The 24,823-nt window shown below is 39.5% G+C and overlaps 1 protein-coding gene across 3 annotated transcripts in view; it reads right to left on the reverse strand.

Moving 5' to 3' along the window:
- RASGRF2 (Ras protein specific guanine nucleotide releasing factor 2) overlaps positions 1-24,823 on the reverse strand; it is a 222,706-nt gene that overhangs the window by 140,880 nt on the left and 57,003 nt on the right. The gene's annotated exons all lie outside the window — the stretch shown is intronic.

Here is a 24,823-nt window from a genome sequence, read left to right on the forward strand (position 1 = left end):
CCAAGCACAAAAAAGGAGTTTTTCTGGGTGGAGCAATTATGAGTGATTTTTTAAATTACTTCTTTTGTGCTTTCCTGTATTTTCCAACATCTCTGTAATATTAAGTTGAAAAAAAGAAAAAACACAAATCTTAATGGCAGTTCTTTACTTGGCGGGATTATGTGATGTTTACTTCCTTCTTTTTATGTGCCTGTGGCTCCATATTCACTCTTTCATTCAATATTTTTTGAATGCTGTTATATACCCAGAAACTGTTCAAACACTGGATGTGGGAGTAAACAAAATAGAAAAAAATCCATGCCTTTGTGAAGTCTACATTGAAGTAAGGAGCAAAAGACAATAAAATAAATAACAAAAATATGTAGTATGTTACCTGGTGATTAGTACCTTAAGAGGAAAAGGGGGAGAGTAGAGTAGGAAGTGGGGGAGACAGGATTACTATTTTAACCAGGGTCTGAGAGAGGGTCACTGAGCAGATGGCACTGGAGTGATGGCCTGAAAGCAAGAGCCATGCGGCTAGCTGGTGGCAGGGCATTCCAGGCAGAGGGGACAGTGCTGGGAGTGCTGGGAATGGTCCCACCCTGCCTGTGGAAGGGCAAAGTGGCTGGTTGACTGGAGGAGAGTGAGAGGTGGAAGGGAAAACAGCCTTCTAAAGTATGTAGGGCCCTGCAGACCAATAAAAAGTCTCAGGTTTTCACCCTGAATGAGATTCAGAGCTTTGATCAGAGGCATGGCAAGATCTGACATTTTCACAGTATCACACATGCTGCTGTAATGGGAAAAGACAGAGGTGGGAGGCTGGAGTGCAAGAGGAGAAGAAGGGAGACTAGTCAGAGGCTCTGCAAAAAATTGAGGCAAAAGCTTTAAAGATTAGGGCAGCACTTGGCATAGGTCCTGGCCCAAAATAGTCATTCAAATGAAAAGTCATTGTGAAATGAAAAAGTCATCTAAGATGATTTATTTTGCACAGTTTATTCCTCTTCACAAAATAATTTTCATTGCTTACAGTTTTGAAGTCATTCAATTTGTTCCTTAGCTTACTACTCTTACTGGGGTATCCTCCCAACTTTATATCACAAAGCCTTCTTTTTGAACCCCACTAGTAAATGAATTCTGTCAAATCAACTAGAAATGCATGACGCATGGCTTCCCTTCAATGTAGGAATTTCCAGAGCACTGGTACTTCTATTTGACTGTATTTCCAATACACGTTTTATCTGATTAAATTTTCCAGTTGCTCAAGTTTACAAATTTTTGCGTAATTAATATGTATTATTTGTTTTGTTTTGTTTTGCTGTTTAGTTTAACTTTCACTGGGAAAAAAATGGTTTCCTCACTGCCAAGAGAAAATAGTAGGATTAAGCCATAAAAGTCTACATGATGAAAGCTAAACTCGTCTGCCCAGTACCAAGAGATGGCAAGTTTGAGCTATATAAATGGGTGTAAAATATTCATGTGCAATATTTATAAGCAAAACAAAACCACCACCACCCATATAGGAGACAAGGAAACATTCCAATAGAATCGTGAATAGTCCAGAGGACAGGCACAGTAGAAAATCATAGACCTTAATTATTTTTATAGAAGAGTAAAAATCATATTAGCTTAGCAAGAAGTAGTTAAATGGGCCAGAACCTCATCCTCATTACTTTGATTGAAGACATATTTGCTAATGTGATGACAGATAGATATAATTACATATATAGATATATATTACACATATATTTATATATGCCAATGAGATATTTTTAATGAGAACTTCAGTAAAACTCAAAACTGAAACTTGACATTCCTTGTATCAGGGGCATCCTGATGTCTTGGGGAACTGGGAAAACCCAGTTCTGGATGAACAGTGCAGTTCCTATATGAACAATGTTTGAGCTGTAGCAGCAGCCACCCTCACCTAAGCAAGCCCGTGCCTCCGTAGCATTACTCATGGTTACAGTAGCATTACTATCATCCACTTTTTCTGGCTCTCAAATTCTCTTAAGTCAATTGTCCCACTCACTAGCTAATCAATATTTTTTAAATATCACATTAGAGTAAGGTTCTAACATTGTATCACCACCACCCCCAATCGCCTCTCTCTCTGCTGACAGGCTCTCCTCTCCTAAGCTGTGCCTTTTGTAATGAATGGAAACTTAAGGGTCTCTGTTACGAAAGATCAGAAAGAGAAATACAATTTAAAGACTAAACACTCCTGTTCTGAACATTGCTCCTCTCCAGCTGTTCATTAGTTAAATATTTGACTAACTTTGGGGCATGTGGGAAGTTATCAGTAATCCGTTTTAAAGTACAATTAAATATAAAAAACAAGCAAAATACTGTTATAAGGAAATATAACAGAAAGTCAACAATGATAAAATTGTTATATTAGGACAAAGAAATTTTAAAATATGCTTCTAAAAGTGAACATGTTTTATAGTACCATATTACAAAACTGAAGAAAATGTTTTTTTTTTTTTACCACAATTGATTTGATTCTTCTTTCTAACATTGAGACTTTCATTTCTTTTTCTTTTTTTAAATTTTTTATTAAGGTATTATTGATATACACTCTGGGCTCTCTAGTCCATTCCACTGGTCTATGGTTCTGTTCTTGTGCCAGTACAAGATTGTCTTGATTACTGTGGCTTTGTAATAGAGCTTCAAGTTGGGGAGCATAATCCCCCCAGATTTATTCTTCCTTCTCAGGATTGCTTTGGCTATTCAGGTTCTTTTGTGGTTCCATATGAATTTTAGAATGATTTTCTCCAGTTTGCTGAAGAATACTGTTGGTATTTTGATAGGAATTGCATTGAATCTGTAGATTGCTTTAGGCAGGATGGCCATTTTGACAATATTAATTCTTCCTATACATGAGTACGGGATGTGTTTCCGTTTATTGGTATCTTCTTTAATTTCTCTCATGAGTGTCTTGTAGTTTTCAGAGTATAGGTCTTTCACTTCCTTGGTTAGGTTTATTCCTAGGTATTTTATTCTTTTTGATGCAATTGTGAATGGAATTGTTTTCTTGATTTCTCTTTCTGCTAGTTCATTGTTAGTGTATAGAAATGCCATAAATTTCTGTGTATTAATTTTGTATCCTGCAACTTTGCTGAATTCAGATATTAGTTGTAGTAGTTTTGGAGTGGATTCTTTAGGGTTTTTTATGTACAATATCATGTCATCTGCAAACAGGGACAGTTTAACTTCTTCCTTGCCAATCTGGATGTCTTTTATTTCTTTGTGTTGTCTGATTGCCATGGCTAGGACCTACAGTACTATGTTGAATAGAAATGGGGAGAGTGGGCCTCCTTGTTCCCAATCTTAAAGGAAAAGCTTTCAGCTTCTCACTATAAGTAGAATGTTGGCTGTGGGCTCGTCATATATGGTCTTTATTATGTTGAGGTACTTGCCCTCTATATCCATTTTATTGAGAGTTTTTATCATGAATGGATGTTGAAGTTTGTCAAATGCTTTTTCAGCATCTATGAAGATGATCATGTGGTTTTTGTCCTTGTTTTTGTTGATGTGGTGGATGATGTTGATGGATTTTTGAGTGTTGTACCATCCTTGCATCCCTGGAATAAATCCTACTTGATCTTGATGGATGATCTTTTGATGTATTTTTGAATTTGGTTTGCAAATATTTTGTTGAGTATTTTTACGTCTATGTTCATCAGGAATATTGGTCTGTAATTTTCTTTTTTTGTGGTGTCTTTGCCTGGTTTTGGTATTACAGTGATGCTGGCCTCATAAAATGAGATGGGGAGTATTCCCTCTTCTTCTACTATTTGGAGAACTTTAAGGAGGATGGATATTAGGTCTTCACTGAATGTTTGATAAAATTCAGTGGTGAAGCCATCTGGTCCAGAGGTTTTCTTCTTAGGTAGTTTTTTGATTACCAGCTCAATTTCATTGCTGGTAATTGGTCTGTTCAGATTTTCTGTTTCTTCCTTGGTCAGCCTTGGGAGATTGTATTTTTCTAGAAAATTTTCCATTTCTTCTAGGTTACCCAGTTTGTTAGCACATAATTTTTTCATAGTATTCTCTAATAATTATTTGTATTTCTGTGGTGTCCATAGTGATTTTTCCTTTCTCATTTCTGATTCTGTTTATGTGAGTAGACTTTCTTTTTTTTCTTGATAAGTCTGGCTAGGGGTTTATCTATTTTGTTTATTTTCTTGAAGAACCAGCTCTTGCTTTCATTGATTCTTTCTATTGTTTTAGTCTTCTCAATTTTATTTATTTCTGCTCTAATCTTTATTATGTCTCTCCTCCTACTGACTTGGGACCTCATTTGTTCTTCTTTTTCTAGATTAATTAATTGTGAGTTTGAACTGCTTATATGAGATTGTTCTTCTTTCCTGAGGTAGGCCTGTATTGCTACATACTTTCCTCTTAACACAGTCTTGGCTGCATCCCACAGATTTTGCGGTGTTAAATTATTATTGTCATTTGTCTCCATATATTGCTTGATCTCTGTTTTTATTTGGTCATTGATCCATTGATTATTTAGGAGCATGTTGTGAAGCCTCCATTTATTTGTGGAATTTTTCATTTTCTTTGCATAATTTATTTCTCGTTTCATACCTTTGTGGTCTGAGAAACTGGTTGGTACAATTTCAACCTTTTTTAATGTACTGAGGCTCTTTTTGTGGCCTACTGTATGATCTATTCTTGAAAATGTTCCATGTGCACTTGAGAAGAATGTGCATTCTGCTGCCTTTGTGTGTAGAGTTTTGTATATGTCTGTTAGGTCCATCTGTTCTAATGTGTTGTTCAGTGCCTCTGTGTCCTTACTTATTTTCTGTCTGGTTAATCTGTCCTTCAGAGTGAGTGGAGTGTTGAAGTCTCCTAAAATGAATGCATTGCATTCTATTTCCCCTTTTAATTCTGTTAGTATTTGTTTCACATATGTAGGTGATCCTGTGTTGGGAGCATAGATATTTATAATGGTTATACCTTCTTTCTGGATTGACCCCTTTATCATTATGTAATGTCCTTCTTTGTCTCTTGTAACTTTCTTTCTTTTGAAGTCTATTTTGTCTGATACAAGTACTGCAACTCCTGCTTTTCTCTCTCTATTAGTTGCATGAAATATCTTTTTCCATCACTTCACTTTTAGTCTGTGTATGTCTTTGGGTTTAAAGTGAGTCTCTTGCAGGCAGCATATAGATGGGTCTTGCTTTTTATCCATTCTATTATTCTGTGTCTTTTGATTGGTGCATTCAGTCCATTTACATTTAGGGTGATTATCAATAGGTATGTACTTATTGCCATTGCAGGCTTTAGATTCGTGGTTACCAAAGGTTCAAGGTTAACTTCCTTCTAAGAGTCTAACTTATCTCACTTAATGTGCTATTACAAACACAATCTAAAGGTTCTTTTCCTTTTCTCTTCCTCCTCTATTCTTTATATATTAGGTATCATATTCTGTACTCTTTGTCTATCCCTTGATTGACTTTGGGGATAGTTAATTTAATTTTGCATTTGCTTAGTAATTAGCTGTTCCACTTTCTTTATTGTGGTTTTATTACCTCTGGTGACAGCTATTAAACCTTAGGAACACTTCCATCTATAGCAGTCCCTCCAAAATGCATTGTAGAGATGGTTTGTGGGAGGTAAATTCTCTCAGCTTTTGCTTATCTGGAAATTGTTAATCTCTCCTTCAAATTTAAATGATAATCTTGCCTGATAAAGTAATCTTGGTTCTAGGCCCTTCTGCTTCATAGCATTAAATATATCATGGCACTCCCTTCTGGCCTGTAAGGTTTCTGCTGAGAAGTCTGATGATAGCCTGATAGGCTTTCCTTTGTATGTGATCTTATTTTTGTCTCTGGCTGCATTTATTAGTCTGTCCTTATCCTTGATCTTTGCCATTTTAATTACTATATATCTTGGTGTTGTCTTCCTTGGGTCCCTTGTGTTGGGAGATCTGTGGATGTCCATGGCCTGAGAGACTATCTCCTTCCCCAAATTGGGGAAGTTTTCAGCAATTACCTCCTCAAAGACACTTTCTATCTCCTTTTCTCTCTCTTATTCTTCTGGTACCCCTATAATGTGAATATTATTCCATTTGGATTGGTCACACAGTTCTCTCAATATTCTTTCATTCTTAGAGATCCTTTTTTCTCTTTGTGCCTCAGCTTCTTTGTATTCTTCTTCTCTAGTTTCTATTTCATTTATTGTCTCCTCCACCATATCTAATCTGCTTTTAATACCCTCCGTTGTGTTCTTCAACGATTGGATCTCTGACCAGAATTCATCCCTGAGTTCTTGAATATCCTTCCGTACCTCCATGAGCATGTTAATGATTTTTATTTTGAACTCCCTTTCAGGGAGAGTCATGAGGTCCATGTCATCTTTCTCAGGAGTTATATTAATTTTACTTTGAAACAGGTTCCTTTGGTGTTTCATACTTTTATGTGGTGCCCTCTAGTGCCCGGAAGGTCTACTCTCTGGAGCTGCTCAGCCCCTGAAGCAATGTTGGGGGTCACAGGGGAGTGGTTTTGGTGCCCTGTTCCATGAAGTCTGATCTTTTCTCCAGGTGTATGCAGTCTGGCACAGTCCTCTTTCCTGTTGCTCTTTCAGGATTAGCTGTATTAATTACATTTTCATATTATATGTGGTTTTGGGAGGAAGCCTCTGTCTCACCTCTCATGCTGCCATCTTTAATCTCCATAGCAGCATTGTTTATAATAGTAAACAGTGTATACAACCCAATAAGTTTCATCAACTGATGAATGAAAAAATACAATGTGCTATATCCATACATTATACATTATATCATTATATCCATACATGAATAGTATTCAGCCATATAAAGGAATAGAGCACTGATTATGCTACAACACTGATGAACTTTGAGAACATTATGCTAAGTAAAAGAATCAGACACAAAAGGCTTTTATGATTGCATTTATATGAAATATCCATAATGGACAAGTCCATAGAGACAGAAAGTAGACCAGTGGTCAACTAGGGCTAGAGAAAGCAAAAAATAGGGAATGACTACTAACAGATACTGGGCTTCTTTTTTAGGTTTTGAAATGCTCTGGAATTAGATAGTGGTGATGGCTGGATAATATTATGAACATACTAAAAACCACTAAATGGTACACTTTAAAATGGGGGATTTTATGGTATGTGAATTATATCTCAATTTTTAAAATAACAATGTCTTTAAAAGCAATGAAACACTTGCCCCCGAAAGCAATATCTGCATTGCATTATAATTCAAAAACTCTTTATGCCAAAAAACAAACAAAATGCCAGCCATATAAGTACAAGACAAAAAAAATGGTGCAGGGGGATTTCCAATAAATATGAAAGACAGACAGATAATACCTTTGTCTCACAAAGAGCTCAGAAGCAAACTGATAAGAAAAACACCAAGAGAAAAAAATGGGGAACAGACATAACAATTCATATAGGAAATATAGAAAATATTCACAGTACCAAAAAATAGTCAATCTCACCAGTAATCAAAGAAATACTCATTACTCCAATATACTCTTTTTTACCCATCAATATAATAAGGTTAAAAAATAGTAATTCCAGCTTGTTCATGCCCAGTGGAGAGAAACTAAACCAGTACACACATTTCTGAAAAGCAATTTGGCATTACATCAGAACCAGGGGACAGAGATAAGCAGAACAGAGTTGTGTTGAAGGAATTCAGGCTGACAGAGAGAAACAGGCATAAACAAATCAATGCAATAATCTTGCAGGTGCTTTGAGGGAAATAAGAGGTTACAATGGGGACTCAAAGGAATGGCCAGTTCTTCCTACATGGGAAGGAAGAAAAACAGGAAATATGATGCCAATGACTGAAAGCTGAGTCTTAAAAGATGAGTTGGTATTAGTCAGACTGGAGGGGACATCCCAGCACATTAGAATTCCTGTATGTGGTGCTACAGCTGGAATCCAGGATATGAGGGCGGGTGTGGTGTGGGAATTCACAAAGGTCCACTCAGGAGGGACTGTCACTTGGACTGGATCACTGTACCCCACAACTTAGTAGGGACATAATAAATATCAGTTAAATGAAGGTATCTTTTTTTCTTAAAAACAATATGGAGGACCATTATTATCTTGTTACCCTTGCATCTATTTAAAACTTTTTAAAAAGTAAATTAAATATAATTACTAAGATAACTAAAGAAAACCCTGGAGTTCTCCCAGCAGATCAGCTGTTCTTTTCAGGAAGGGCACTCTGCTAACTGTGCAGAGGATGGATTAGGAGGCACACTTAGAAGAGGCACAGGTGAGGCAACTGAGCAACAGGCCAGGCAACTGCTGTCAACATGCAGAGAAATGGAGACCAGATGTTTCAGGGGTCAGATCCACAGTGGCAGCTGAATGGATGTGGGCAGTGAGGAGAGTGCAGGGTGCATCCTACTGGCTTGGGTGACTCAGTGTGTAGGGGTCTATTCCCTAGTTAGAAGGATGTGAATAAGAACCCACTAGGAGAAAAATGAGTTTGTTTTTGGAGTTCCTCAGTTCCAAGTACCTCTGAGCACCAGGGAGAAACTTACATAGTTCAATATAGAATAATGCATAGCTATGGGTTTATACACATATTGGAGATGATGTATGTTGGTGGTTAAGTGCATAGGTTTTGGAGTCAGCCTGACCTGGATCTGAATTCCAGCTCTGCCACTTAGTAGTCTGGGGTCCTTCAGGTTATTTCATCTAAGACCTCAGATCACCAGGAATAGCACCACCTACGTCATGAGATGATGTGGCTATTAAATGAAATGAGTGCATGGTGCACTTAGCACGGCACCCAGAGTAGTGAAAACACCAAGAGAGGGCAGCTCTCTCCATTCGGTGGAGGCCTCAGAGTGGATGCCAACCAAGGAGTGAGGAGGCTCAGGGCAGAGCCAGCAGAGCTGCACCGTGAAAGAAGGGGAGACCATGGTGGGCAGAGAAGGAGGATGAGAAGAAATGAGCAAAGGAGCAAAGGGAGAGTCAGGAAAGAGGGATGTCATAGAAGCAAAGGGAAGAGAATTTCAAGAGAAGATTTAGGTGTGAATATGCTGATGTTAAAAAGAAACTCCTCCGTGGTGGGAACAATTGGCAGTAACAGCACCAGGAAGACATCGTGCGTATCGGGGAGCAGCAGGCTAACAAGCCCTTTGACATAACAGCCGAACATGGACTGAAAACCAGGGGATCAGAATCACGTGTACACAGCTGGATGTATGTATATATATTTAAAGGAATACACGTATGTGAGAAAAGTGGACAAAAATGAGCAACAGGTGATGATAATACATACCAGACACAGAACTCAGACACCGAGCTGGACCAAAATGCCTATTACAGTGCCTGACACTTAGTAGGTATTCAATAAATAATATAAGTCCCTTTCTTCCACTGCTATCCCAAAGAAGGGATGCCACCCCAACTCCAGTTTCCTAGAGAACTGATTGATATTAACTAGCATCAGCCTTGTCTACTTACCAGTTACTAGGGGAAAATCGAATTGATTAGTAAAGCTGTTCATTATGTGCCCCACTGTGCTATCTACCTATTCTTAATTAATTCCTTTAAAAAAAAAAAACCTTCCAAATTAGTGTGAAAAGAAGGTTGAGGTAATGTGAATAGTAAGTAAAAGAGTATGTAATAAAAAAAAACCTATTCACATATCTATCCATCTATCTAACTATACATATGCAAATATGTAGAAAAACTAAACATCAGCTTGTTAACAGTAAATAGTTTTGTGAAAATGAATGGGGAATGGAGGGGGTGGGGAGCTAGGATATGAATTGAAACTATAACGTTATACTGTCTATACTTTTGCATGGTTTTAATTTTCTTTTTTTTTTAGAGAGCACTTGCATTTATGTAGTACTGGTGCAATTCAAGAGTAAGTATTAAATATAAACAGAAAGTTGAAGTTATATAAGAAAGAAAAAATTTGAAAAGTGATGGTTAGTCCAGGTGACAACAGTTTCAGAGCTGTAGGGACACAAACCCATCACAAAGGGCTGGAAAAGAAGCAGGCGCTGCGGACAGAGGGAGGCCACCCAAACCACTTCTCCAAGCAGCCTGGCTGCATGCGGGGGAGGGGTGGCATCAAGGGAACGAGTCAGGGCCAAGGGAGGATTTTCATTTTTTATTTTAAAGCGGGAGAGATTTAAGGAAAATCAAAGAACATGGGACAAAAGGCAAGGGGTCAGTAAACAGGTTGGAACTACAAAAGAAAAATGGAACAGCTGATGGAGCAGAAAATCAGAGGGAAGAGGCTCAGGCAGACTTTTCTTGAAGCAGGGCTGGTTCTTCTGGGCACTCAAGAGTCCGGGACGGGGGCTCCCTTGTGCAAGTGAGCCAGTGTGCACGTGAGGACAGAGCAGCTGCTGCGTGAACATACACAAGGTGGTACTGCAGTGTAAGCTGGATGCTTAAGGAGGGAGACAAGCACTTGCAGCAAAGCACTGAGGGGAGTATAGGAAAAATAACTGAAAGGTAAAAGCATTAACAAAGGGCTGAAAATCAGAAAATTCAGGCCCAACTCTTCCCTATAGAAAACAAGTTCTACTATCCAATCAAGTGAAATTTTTCATAGTTTGCAACATGCATACTTCGCAAGCTCTGACGAAAGAAATGTTGGATTTTCTTCCATTGTGGCAAATCTGGTGGCAAAGACCCGACATAATTTCTTAGTAAAAAAATATAATAATACCCCAAATGAACAAAATTTACATTTTTAGCTTTATTGTAGTCAAAGTCTCTGATAGACGAAGAATATAAGATATGGCTTCAGGATTGCTTTAGGCTATAACATCACTGACCATTTCTGAATGTGTTGACCGATAGTTCTGCAGTAATACATGAAGAATTTTCAGTTTTTCTATATAATCACTCTTTTCTAAATTGGAGGTATTTCTCCATGGACACTCTATAAAGTGCGATTTTATGGGATGATGTGATACATGCAGAGCAGCCTTTAGTGCTGGACAGATTCTATGCTACACAATTCACTCTAAATCAAGCCTCTAGCCAAGTAAAAAGAATGTGATTATAAACAATAGATGTTGGGTGCAGTTACCATTGTTTGTTGTGTAGAGTATGTGTGTAGTTTTGGAAGAAAGGAGGGAAGAGATTGGTGGAGGAAGGGTGGATAGAGGGAGTAAAAGACAGAAAGAAAGAGAGAGAAGTGGAGGGAGGGAGAATGAAGGGCAGACTGCCACAGGCACAGTAATCAAAAGGCTGTAGATAAAAACAGACCCAGGAGGCTGGATTAGAGCTGCCTTTAGTTACAAGAGGACAGGCTTAATTGAAAGATTTAACTGGAGGATTAAGTCTCTCTGCTCATCAAATTCAGGACAGACAAGGTGAAGCAAGGAGCTTTATCAAGCTCTTGCCAAACTAAATCTGATGTGAGCTTTATGGGATGGAAGCATATGCCCAATTCCATTTTCCCTTGCAAATAATTTCCCCAAAGAGAAAAGCCTAAAATCCACCTGCCACAAGTATACACCCAAGAAGGGGAGAGAATTGTGGGGATTCAAGCAAGGTTTCAGGTGGAGAAATGGCAAAGAAGGGAAAAGGTAGCAGGACAGTCTCAAACCCTGAGAGCAAAAGCCATACCTCTGTTGCAGAGATGAGTTTGTTCTCTTTGGTTCTTGTCCACGCCACAACAAAGAACTGAAGGGCAGAGACACAGTAGTGAAGCAGAAAGAAAGTTTTATTTCAATATACTCTAAGGCAGGAACAGGCTAGAGTCAAGGTAGATAAAGGCAGGTTTACCTGAATAAAGCAGAGAGGAAAGAAAAACAGGGTGGAAAGGGAAGCTCACTAAACTGCTGTTCGTCATAGGGCAGATCCCCTGCCAACTCCTAAAGCCAATGTCACCTGACATCCAGATCTGCTTGAATCTGCAGCATGTGGGAACTAAGTCCCTACTACCCCAGGAGTTGGGGGAGCTGCAGAGCACTGGATCGAGTGAGATTATGTTCTGAGAACTTCCTAAATGCAAGGAAAAGGTTTTCAGGCAGGCAATTAAGGAGCATGATCGTGCAGATGCAGTTCCCTCTGGGTCACCCAGGCAAGGGAATTTGTAAGCCCAAATCAGAGTTCTCAGTAGCCTCTCCCTACTTATCTGAAGTAGGACAGAGAGAGTGACACACTCGAAGAAAGGCAAGTGTAGGCAACCTCTGAGATGAGGATGCACACCCGAAAGCTAGGATTCTGTCTTTTAAGGCTTTCAAGAATGGGGCAAAGGTAAAAGGTAGGGGTGTAGGCTTGTCAGGCGTTCTCATCTCATGATTCTATCTCTGGTGAGAGACAATATGCCATTGTCTATAGCTATTCCTCTAGGTAATTCTGTAGGACAAACCTTTTGTTTCTCTCTAAGATAGTGGCCACTCCCAAGTATTGGGAACACATCAGTTAAGACTGCTTACCTTGCCTTAAGATAAATCAGTGGCTGATCACCAAAGAATGTTAGTCTAACTTCCCAATTCTCTTCCAAAAGTGGAATCTTAGCCTTAAGATAAGTCCCTCTAGTTCTTATTATGCTAATCTCAACATATTTAGGAAACTTAATCATAATGCTTGTCCCTTGTCTCTGCCCTAGCTCACCTGCATTAGCTAAAGCAAATCTCAAGGTCAGCCCAGATTCAGGGAATGTAGAATGAACTCACATTGCAAAGTCCCTTCTAGCTCTCTGGCTTAATCTGATTAACCCCCTGAGTTCTTGGTGGACTCCATCCTCTTCTCATCCCTCTCATATCTGTCTTTCTGCTTAACACCTTTGTAGGGCCAAATAAAAGCTATGCACATTCCATAGTGCAGTGTAGCAGTACAATACTCTCTATGTCTCCAACTTTTCACAGTTCCTGCCCTGACCTCAGCGTTGGTAGAAACCCAAAGCCAGCTCTCCCCTCAGGACATGCCTTACTTCTCCAGTCACCCCCTCTACTGTTACTCACACCTTACGTACCAAGGGGCAGGGAGATCCATCACTACCACATGGCTCCCCACTGCCCCTTCATAGTGATCATACCCTCCAGTTCCCCACAGAAGCCCTTTCTGGCCCTGCTTGTCATCCTCGCCCCACAAACCTGCTCTTACTCATCATTTCTTCTCCCAGTGAGTACCACCATTCAAAGTAGGGGCGTGAGAGGTATGTTAGATGTCACACTGGTCTAACAGTGCCCATACCCAAGAGGTCACAAAGTCCTTTCAAGTCCACCTGCTACATCTCTGGCATATCTTCCACCTCTCTTCCCACCTATCAAAGACCAGGTTCTTGGGTCTTATGTTTGGGCCACAATGGGAAAAGCCTTGGTACCTCTGTACAGCTGTATCCAATTCCAGGCTATGACTACCTTCTAAATGCCAATGCTTCACTTGGTCAGTGTTCCAGTAAATGAAACAAGGAGAAAAAGCACTATGAACACTGTCTTTTCAGCCAATGAACACTGAGATCCCGCAATCAATTGGGTTAGTGTTTCTGATCATCCTAATGTTTACAGGTAAATCAACCATGGTAGACAGATATGGCTGAGACTGGGAATGTCCAAAGTTCCATACCCAAATAACAAACCGTTTATGGGATAAGCATTTCACTGATACTGAAATGTTTTGGCTTCACCTCATCCAGAAAAAAACAAGACTGAGTCTTTCTAGCAGCATCCCATGAACTAGTGCCAATAATATGTGATGGAATGTTATTTTAAATGTGCCAGTGTTCTAGAAATGTAATACTGGCCAACTACAAGCAAAACTATAAAACAAGCTTCCTGGACCAGATCAAAGCTTCAAAATGAGAATGTTAATTTCCAAAAGGATTCTTCATGGACCAGATCTAAGGAAGAAAACATGCAACTTGACATCCCAGCAAATGACCCAAAGATCTTCTTGAAGCAAACTGGGGCAAGTAGATTCCACTCTGAGGTGTTAAAGCCAGCAGCAAGGACATGATTTTCAGGGCACATAAAGATGACATCCCCAGGCCAGTACTGAGAAGCCAACTCAGGAAAACAGCTGTGACCAACTGAGGGGTTCTCAGCAGTCCCTGTTTCTATGTAGTATCTGTGGAATGATTTCTAGCTCTGAAAAGAACTAGTCTCATGCTAAAATAGTCATCAGTTAATCAAAAGCTCAGACTTCTTAAAAGAGGGATCAATAAAACCATAATTATTAAACATTTAAACTTTTCTATTAAAAAGGCAGCAGTACCAAACTAATGCCATCAAACTGTCCTTTAAAGGCGAGATGTTTACTCAACTAACCAGTTGTTTTAATTAGCATCGTGCCAAGTAAAAATGGCTCATAAATTATTTCTCTAAATAAGCTTCATTAACTTTCTGGCCCTGTTCAGGTATAAACAAAGTCAGGGTGAATTTCACAGATCCAAGTTTACATCAAAAACTTGACTTAAGGAAAATTAAAAGGTTATTATCTTCCCTGATTTAGAAAACAAAAACAATTAAGAAGCATCTCAATGCAAAGAGTCAAATGTAAGAACTCAGGTGTAAAGCATTCAGATTAAAAGGATGTTCTAGAACATGGTCTTGGGCCTCAAGTCAAAGGAAAAGCAAATATAGTGGAACAAAAAGTCAAGACATCAAGAAAAAGATCAATTATTAACCAAATCTCAAATCCAAAAGAGAAGAGAATTTCTACCATTGGATTACATAAACCACTAATGTGGTTTCTGAAGTCTGTTTCTTAACAAGATCATACATGCCCTGGTTTTGATCATATCTCAATCAATAAGTAATAGTTACTGACCCACTTCCATATATATGACAAAGTTTTCATTTTATAGAAAAATAATCTCTTATTTGAAATCTAACCATTTTGAAAGTAATTCATACACTGTATTTAGTTCGCCAACATATTGACTTGGTAAATGTAAAGGCATTTGGGCTACTAATGGTACCTGGCTCTACTGAAATGAAAAAGTTGAGCAAATATACATGTTTTAAATTATTTATGCATTTTAATTCCCAAGTAGAAAGGAATAGAAGTGGTCAGAAAGATTGTTCTGGAAATGGCCCAAGTGCTCTACCTTGCCAACTTGATACTTCCTTCACCTTGGAAGACCTGACCTTCTTTCTACAGTAAGTCATTCTACATTAGTCCTAAGTCTGGAGCAAGACTCTCAAACACACAAGAACAAAGACAGCTGAACAGTGTGCCTGTATCATGACGTGGGCAAGCTGCCTCCAGGGGTCTGCTTGGAGAACAGCACCAGGTTGCCAAACCTTCACATTTCAGAGAAATATTTTGGAGAGCAGGAGAGAAAAGGAACTGAAATATTTTGCAAAAAACATCTTCTAGGGATTGGAGCCAAGATGGCGGCATGAGTAGAGCAGCGGAAATCTCCTCCCAAAACCACATATATCTATGAAAATATAACAAAGACAACTCTTCCTAGAATAAAGACCAGAGGACACAGGACACCATCCAGACCACATCCACACCTGCGAGAACCCAGTGCCTCATAAAGGGGATAAAATACAAGCCCCGGCCCCGAGGGACCCGAGAGCCCCTCCGCCCAGCTCCCGGCGGGAGAAGAGTAGGCAAAGAGGGAGGGAGAAGGAGCCCAGGACTGCTGAGCACCCAGCCCCAGCCATCCGGGCCAGAGTGCAGACACAGTGCATGAGCGGGGGGCCCTGGATACTAGGGAAACAGGGCAGCAAGAACAGTGAGTGGGTACCGGAGGACATAAGAAAAGTAAGCGGCCATTTTTTTTTGTTTTGTTTTGTTTTGTTTTGACGAGCGCTTTTTGGAAGTCTTACAGGGATAGGGACCCCAATACTAGGGAAACAGGGCAGCAAGACCGGTGAGCAGATGCCTGAGGCTGGCGCCGGAGAATAAAGAAAAAAAGCGGCCATTTCTTATTTTTACTTATATTTTTTTATTTAATTTTAAATTTCTTTTTTTTTTTTTTTTGTGGGGTCGTTGTTTTGTTTTGGAGGGTGCTTTTTGGAAGTCTTAAAGGGTCAGGGCGGGACACTTAATCCAGAGGTAGAGAATCCGGGGATCTCTGGGCACCCTAGTCCCCTGGGCTGCAGGGAGCTCAGAGGCCCCTTATGGAGACAAATAGCCTCCAGGCCGCTCCCCCTCCAACGTGACTCCACCACTTTGGAGCAGCTGCCGAGCCAGGCCACGCCCACAGCAACAGCGGAGATAAACTCCATAGCAGCCGGGCAGGAAGCAGAAGCCCTGTCTGTGTGAAGCTACCCAGAACAAGCCACTAGAGGTCGCTGTTCTCCCAGGACAAGAGGGCCACAAACCAACAAGAAGGGAAGTTCTTCCAGCCGTCACTCATCGCAGCTTTGCAAACTATTCCTATGACCATGAAAAGGCAAAGCTACAGACAGACAAAGATCACAGAGACAACACCAGAGAAGGAGACAGACCTAACCAGTCTTCCTGACAAAGAATTCAAAATAAAAATCATAAACATGCTGACAGAGATGCAGAGAAATACGCAAGAGAAATGGGATGAAGTACAGAGGTAGATCACAGATGCCAGAAAGGAGATTATAGAGATGAAACAAACTCTGAAAGGGTTTATAAGCAGAATGGATAGGATGCAAGAGGCCATTGATGGAATTGAAACCAGAGAACAGGAACGCATAGAAGCTGACATAGAGAGAGATAAAAGGATCTCCAGGAATGAAACAATATTAAGAGAACTGTGTGACCAATCCAAAAGGAACAATATCTGTATTAAAGGGGTACCAGGAGAAGAAGAGAGAGGAAAAGGGATGGAAAGTATCTTGGAAGAAATAATTGCTGAAAACTTCCCCAAACTGGGGGAGGAAATAATCGAACAGACCACGGAAATACACAGAACCCCCAACAGAAAGGATCCAAGAAGGACAACACCAAGACACATAATAATGAAAATGGCAAAGATCAAGGACAAGGAAAGAGTTTTAAAGGCAGCTAGAGAGAAAAAGGTCACCTATAAAGGAAAACCCATCAGGCTAACATCAGACTTCTCAACAGAAATTCCACAGGCCGGAAGAGAATGGCATGATATATTAAATGCAATGAAATAGAAGGGCCTTCAACCAAGGATACTGCATCCAGCACGACTATCATTCAAATATGATGGTGGGATTAAACAATTCCCAGACAAACAAAAGCTGAGGGAATTTGCTTCCCACAAACCAGCTCTACAGGACATCTTAAAGGGACTGCTCTAGATGGGGGCACTCCTAGAAAGAGCACAGAACAAAAAACCCAACATATGAAGAATCGAGGAGGAGGAATAAGAAGGGAGAGAAGAAAAGAATCTCCAGACAGTGTATAAAACAGCTCAATAAGCAAGCTAAGTTAGGAAGTAAGTTACTAAAGAGGCTCACCTTGAACCTTTGGTAACCACGAATTTAAAGCCTGCAATGGCAATAAGCACATATCTTTCAATAGTCACCCTAAATGTTAATGGACTGAATGCACCAATCAAAAAACACAGAGTAATAGAATGGATAAAAAAGCAAGACCCATCTATATGCTGCTTACAAGAAACTCACCTCAAACCCAAAGACATGTACAGACTAAAAGTCAAGGGATGGAAAAACATATTTCAGGCAAACAACAGCGAGAAGAAAGCAGGGGTTGCAGTACTAATATCAGACAAAATAGACTTCAAAACAAAGAAAGTAACAAGAGATAAAGAAGGACACTACATAATGATAAAGGGCTCAGTCCAACAAGAGGATATAACCATTCTAAATATATATGCACCCAACACAGGAGCACCAGCATATGTGAAACAAATACTAACAGAACTAAAGGGGGAAATAGACTGCAATGCATTCATTCCAGGAGACTTCAACACACCACTCACCCCAAAGGATAGATCCACTGGGCAGAAAATAAGTAAGGACACGGAAGCACTGAACAACACAGTAGAGCAGATGGACCTAATAGACATCTATAGAACTCTACATCCAAAAGCAACAGGATATACATTCTTCTCAAGTGCAGATGGAACATTCTCCAGAATAGACCACATACTAGGCCACAAAAAGAGCCTCAGTAAATTCCAAAAGATTGAAATCCTACCAACCAACTTTTCAGACCACAAAGGTATAAAACTAGAAATACACTGTACAAAGAAAGCAAAGAGGCTCACAAACACATGGAGGCTTAACAACACGCTCCTAAATAATCAATGGATCAATGACCAAATCAAAATGGAGATCCAGCAATATATGAAAACAAATGACAACAACAACACTAAGCCCCATCTTCTGTGGGACACAGCAAAAGCAGTCTTAAGAGGAAAGTATATAGCAATCCAAGAATATTTAAAAAAGGAAGAACAATCCCACATGAATGGTCTAATGTCACAATTGTCGAAATTGGAAAAAGAAAAACAAATGAGGCCTAAGGTCAGCAGAAGGAGGGACATAATAAAGATCAGAGAAGAAATAAATAAAATTGAGAAGAATAAAACAATAGCAAAAATCAATGAAACCAAGAGCTGGTTCTTCGAGAAAATAAACAAAATAGATAAGCCTCTAGCCAGGCTTATTAACAGGAAAAGAGAGTCAACACAAATCAACAGAATCAGAAACGAGAAAGGAAAAATCACGATGGACCCCGCAGAAATACAAAGAATTATTAGAGACTACTATGAAAACCTCTATGCTAACAAGCTGGAAAACCTAGGAGAAATGGACAACTTCCTAGAAAAATACAACCTTCCAAGACTGACCCAGAAAGAAACAGAAAATCTAAACAGACCAATTACCAGCAACGAAATTGAAGCAGTAATCAAAAAACTACCAAAGAACAAAACCCCCGGGCCAGATGGATTTACCTCGGAATTTTATCAGACATACAGGGAAGATATAATACCCAGTCTCCTTAAATTTTTCCAAAAAATAGAGGAGGAGGGGATACTCCCAAACTCATTCTATGAAGCTAACATCACCCTAATACCAAAACCAGGCAAGACCCCACCAAAAAAGAAAACTACAGACCAATATCCCTGATGAATGTAGATGCAAAAATACTCAACAAAATATTAGCAAACCGAATTCAAAAATACATCAAAAGGATCATACACCATGACCAAGTGGGATTCATCCCAGGGATGCAAGGATGGTACAACATTCGAAAGTCCATGAACATCATCCACCACATCAACAAAAAGAAAGACAAAAACCACATGATCAACTCCATAGATGCTGAAAAAGCACTTGACAAAGTTCAACATCCATTCATGATAAAAACTCTCAGCAAAATGGGAATAGAGGGCAAGTACCTCAACATAATAAAGGCCATCTATGATAAACCCACAGCCAACATTATATTGAACAGCGAGAAGCTGAAAGCATTTCCTCTGAGATCGGGAACTAGACAGGGATGCCCACTCTCCCCACTGTTATTTAACATAGTACTGGAGGTCCTAGCCACAGCAATCAGACAAAACAAAAAAATACAAGGAATCCAGATTGGTAAAGAAGAAGTTAAACTGTCACTATTTGCAGATGACATGATACTGTACATAAAAAACCCTAAAGACTCCACCCCAAAACTACTAGAGCTGATATCGGAATACAGCAAAGTTGCAGGATACAAAATCAACACACAGAAATCTGTGGCTTTCCTATACACTAACAATGAACCAACAGAAAGAGAAATCAGGAAAACAACTCCATTCACAATTGCATCAAAAAAAATAAAATACCTAGGAATAAACCTAACCAAAGAAGTGAAAGACTTATACTCTGAAAACTACAAGTCACTCTTAAGAGAAATTAAAGGGGACACTAACACATGGAAACTCATCCCATGCTCGTGGCTAGGAAGAATTAATATCGTCAAAATGGCCATCCTGCCCAAAGCAATATACAGATTTGATGCAATCCCTATGAAACTACCAGCACCATTCTTCAATGAACTGGAACAAATAATTCAAAAATTCATACGGAAACACCAAAGACCCCGAATAGCCAAAGCAATCCTGAGAAAGAAGAATAAAGTAGGGGGGATCTCACTCCCCAACTTCAAGCTCTACTATAAAGCCATAGTAATCAAGACAATTTGGTACTGGCACAAGAACAGAGCCACAGACCAATGGAACAGACTAGACAATCCAGACATTAACCCAGACATATATGGTCAATTAATATTTGATAAAGGAGCCATGGACATACAATGGCGAAATGACAGTCTCTTCAACAGGTGGTGCTGGCAAAACTGAACAGCTACATGTAGGAGAATGAAACTGGACCATTGTCTAACCCCATATACAAAAGTAAACTCAAAATGGATCAAAGACCTCAATGTAAGTCATGAAACCATTAAACTCTTGGAAGAAAACATAGGCAAAAACCTCTTAGACATAAACATGAGTGACCTCTTCCTGAACATATCTCCCTGGGCAAGGAAAACAACAGCAAAAATGAACAAGTGGGACTATATTAAGCTGAAAAGCTTCTTTACAGCAAAAGACACCACCAATAGAACAAAAAGGATCCCTACAGTATGGGAGAATATATTTGAAAATGACTCATCCGATAAAGGCTTGACATCCAGAATATATAAAGAGCTCACACGCCTCAACAAACAAAAAACAAATAACCCAATTAAAAAATGGGCAGAGGAACTGAACAGACAGTTCTCCAAAACAGAAATACAGATGGCCAACAGACACATGAAAAGATGCTCCACATCGCTAATTATCAGAGAAATGCAAATTAAAACTACAATGAGGTATCACCTCACACCAGTAAGGATGGCTGCCATCCAAAAGACAAACAACAACAAATGTTGGCGAGGCTGTGGAGAAAGGGGAACCCTCCTACACTGCTCGTGGGAATGTAAGTTAGTTCACCCATTGTGGAAAGCAGTATGGAGGTACATCAAAATGCTCAAAACAGACATACCATTTGACCAAGGAATTGCACTCCTAGGAATTTACCCTAAGAATGCAGCAATCAAGTATGAGGAAGACAATGCACCCATATGTTTATCGCAGCACTATTCACAATAGCCAAGAATTGGAAGCAACCTAAATGTCCATCAATAGATGAATGGATAAAGAAGAAGTGGTACATATACACAATGGAATACTACTCAGCCATAAGAAAAGGGCAAATCCTACCATTTGCAGCAACATGGATGGAGCTGGAGGGTATTATGCTCAGTGAAACAAGCCAAGCGGAGAAAGAGAAATACCAAATGATTTCACTCATCTGTGGAATAGAAGAACAAAAGAAAAACTGAAGGAACAAAACAGCAGCAGAATCACAGAACTCAAGAATGGACTAACAGGTACCAAAGGGAAAGGGACTGGGGAGGATGGGTGGGTAGGGAGGGATAAGGGGCGGGGAGAAGTAGGGGGGTATTAAGATTAACACGCATGGGGGGGTAGGAGAAAAGGGAGGGCTGTACAACACAGAGAAGGCAAGTAGTGATTCTACAACATTTTGCTATGCTGATGGACAGTGACTGTAAAGGGGTTTATAGGGGAGACCTGGTATAGGGGAGAGCCTAGTAAAGATAATATTCATCATGTAAGTGTAGATTAGTGGTACCAAAAACAAAACAAAACAAAACAAAACAACAAAAAAAGGACAGTTCCTGTGTGGTAACCTCCAATGAGTTCTACACAAGAGTATAAAGGGCATATAAAAGTGTAGGCAAAGGGTCTGTTTGTGTTTATACAGAGGATCAAAGCCTAATTGGGCTACCCCGAAAATGAACTAAGATACGATATGAAAGAGAACTTCCAACATCAGCACTCTCAGGAAGACTCATGCCAGAAGATGATCATCAAAAATCCCCAACAAAGATCCACACACTGCTACAGGTGTAGATACACTCATCCCACCAGTTCCTGGACTTGCCATGGGAATGAAGAAGGAGATATCTAAACTGGCCTGTGCATACAGTAAAACAACAAATTTGACTGGATCTATACTGTTGTAACTCAAACAAGAATTAGGAGAAGTGCAAATTGTAGTGCTCCAAAATCTTACAACTACAGACTATTTACTGTTAAAAGAACATATGGGATGTGAACAGTCCCCAGGAATGGGTTGTTTTAATTTGTCTGATTTCTCTCAGACTGTTCAAGCTCAGTTAGACAATATCCACCATATCATAGATAAGTTTACACAAATGCCTAAGGTGCCTAACTGGTTTTCTTGGTTTCACTGGAGATGGCTGGTAATTACAGGTATGCTTTGGTTATGTAACTATACTCCTATTATGTTAATGTGTGTGCACAATTTAATTAGTAGTTTAAAACCTATACATGCTAAAGTTACTCTACAAGAAGATATGTCAAAGAAATAATCAATCTTCCCATGTTTTCTTCTGCCTGCTACTTCTATAGCTTTTCTTCTTCCTTCCTAATTACAACCCTTAAATAGAATTCGTGCCTCATATCAAATTTACCGAGTATCATAATTCTTCCAAGTGGTAAAGACACCTCAAGACAAATGCTGGGCATAGAAGCCACAGGGCATAAATATGCAAAGAAGTAAAAAGCTAACCTTTTCAAACAATAAGGCTTTTCCCTCACTTACCAACTTTACATTTCCCTGTATGGCCCCGGAAGATGACTGGTTAGCCAGAGACGGGTAAGATTTCTCAAGGGAGGAACAATCTAAGACAGGCACAGTCGCAGGGGGGCCATCAGGTGAGAAATTGGGGATCAACAGAGGTGAGGCTTAGAACCTCACCCCCCCTGTTCTGAGAGAAATCTTCTGCATACGTGGATGTTTTATTGCCCTTGTCTAGCTTGGATTAACACATAGCCTACAGGCACACACCTGATCATCTACATTTGCTCTCTTACAACACTAAACTATGTTTTCTACCTTTATCTTGTATCTACCTATCACTTCAGCATTTTATTAAAAATAATAATAATAAAGAGAGAAATGTGGTATCCACATATAAATCAAGTATAAAAATCAAATGAGTATTCATATTTGAACTGTTTATAGTTCATAATGAATGAGCAAAACCAAAAGTTTCTGTGATGACTGCCCTTGTACTGTTCACCATGTAACTTATTCACTATGTAAGAATTTGTTCTCCATGTAAGAACTTGTTCGTTATGCTTCAGAAGATTGGAGACTGATGAAAATTAGGCTTGGGGTGGATTAATGATTGTGCATTGAGCATTGGCTCCCCTATACAGAATTTTATTGTTGTTAACAACCATTTGATCAATAAATATGAGAGATGCCCTCACAAAAAAAAAAAAAAAAAAAAAGTACACACTTCCAATTGTAAAATAAATAAGTAACCGGGATGTAATGTATAGCATAAGGAATATAGTCAAAACATTGTATCAACTTGGTATGGTGATAGCTGGTACCTAGAATTATCATGTATATAAATGTTGAATCACTGTGTTGTACACCTGAAACTAATATAATGTGATACTGTGTGTCAACTACCCTTCAATAAAAAATAATTATCTCCAAAAAAAAAAAAAACATCTTCTACTCTCAACCTTGACCTCACATTAATCCATTTTCATCTTTGAATGAAGGGAGAAAAAGCAATAGAACAGATATAGACTGAAAAAAAAAGATAATAATGAAAAGAGGTACAATACAGAACACTGGTTAAAGATTCTGGAACCAGATTGACCTGGGTTTGAATCCCAGCTCTGCAGCTTAACAACTTTGTGTTAGACTTGACCAATCTGCTCAATCATCATCATCATGATCTTTTGTTTTCTCACCTGCAAAATGGGGTTAATAATACTTTGCTGGGTAGCTGGGAGGAATAAAAATAAATAAATATGTAAAGCAGTTAGCATGCAGCCTGCCACAGAGGAGGTGTCTTATAAAGCAGCTGAAGAAAAAAGAGAGGAGAGGTGGGAAGAGGAGACTTTCAGAGAACATTTTAAGGGTTCAAGAACAGTCTAAACTCAGAACAAATGCCTCATTCTCTTAATAATCAGTCTGAAAATATTTCCTGATCACCTACTACATAATTAGCACTTCATTCAGAAATGAAGCATTCTCCTCCTCTCTCTCAAGATGCATACAATACAGCTCAAGAAACAGAAATCACACCCATGAAAACAGAAATCACATCTGTGGAATATGTAAAGACACACTTAAATTGTGCTAAATTGTTAAATTTTCTACATGTAGTAATGTAAGTGCAGCAGTAATTTGGAGAAGGGGCTCGTGAGGGCTGACTTGTGGGGGAAAGCTTCGGGGAGGGGTGGTAGAAACGTGAATGGACATTTAGGGGGAGGGGAGCATGTCAGGCGAAGATAATGAAAACATACCCCAGCTCAAGTTTGGCCACAGAAACATCAGGGATATGAGCAGAACATTGTGGAGAGATGAGGACCTGGACTAGTGAAGTGACAGGCAAAAAGCAGTGAGCATGGGAGCCGTTTGAAGCAAAAATGGATGGGACTTCAGAATTGAATATGAAAAATGAAAGAGAGCTATGCTCTCTGCCTCTCTTTTTGATTTCTTCCCATTTGCGGCCAGTGCATTCCTGTCAACTTTCTTGGTATTTCTTAAGAGGAAGTAAAATCACAACCTTCTACTTCCCTAGACAGAGGTAGGCATCACCTTTCTCAACAACCAGGCTACCCAGGGCAGGGTTTACAAACGGGGGTTGGGATGGGTCCCTATCCCAGCTCTGCCACTTACTAACTGTGTTAGTAAGGAACTGCAAGCAAGGAAACTAGCCTTCCAGGCCGCAGCTCCCTTATCTGTAAGAGGGAGGGTAATCATAACAGCCCTCTCACAGACTGTTGAGAGGGAAATCAATCAATGCATTTAATAAACTCCTTAACGGAGAAGCACTTTGAACAGTGCGTGGCATGTATCAACAAATCCACAAAAGTGACATATTA

The sequence above is a fragment of the Manis pentadactyla genome, chromosome 2, assembly GCF_030020395.1.
Source record: "Manis pentadactyla isolate mManPen7 chromosome 2, mManPen7.hap1, whole genome shotgun sequence".
In the NCBI taxonomy this organism is placed as follows: domain Eukaryota; kingdom Metazoa; phylum Chordata; class Mammalia; order Pholidota; family Manidae; genus Manis; species Manis pentadactyla.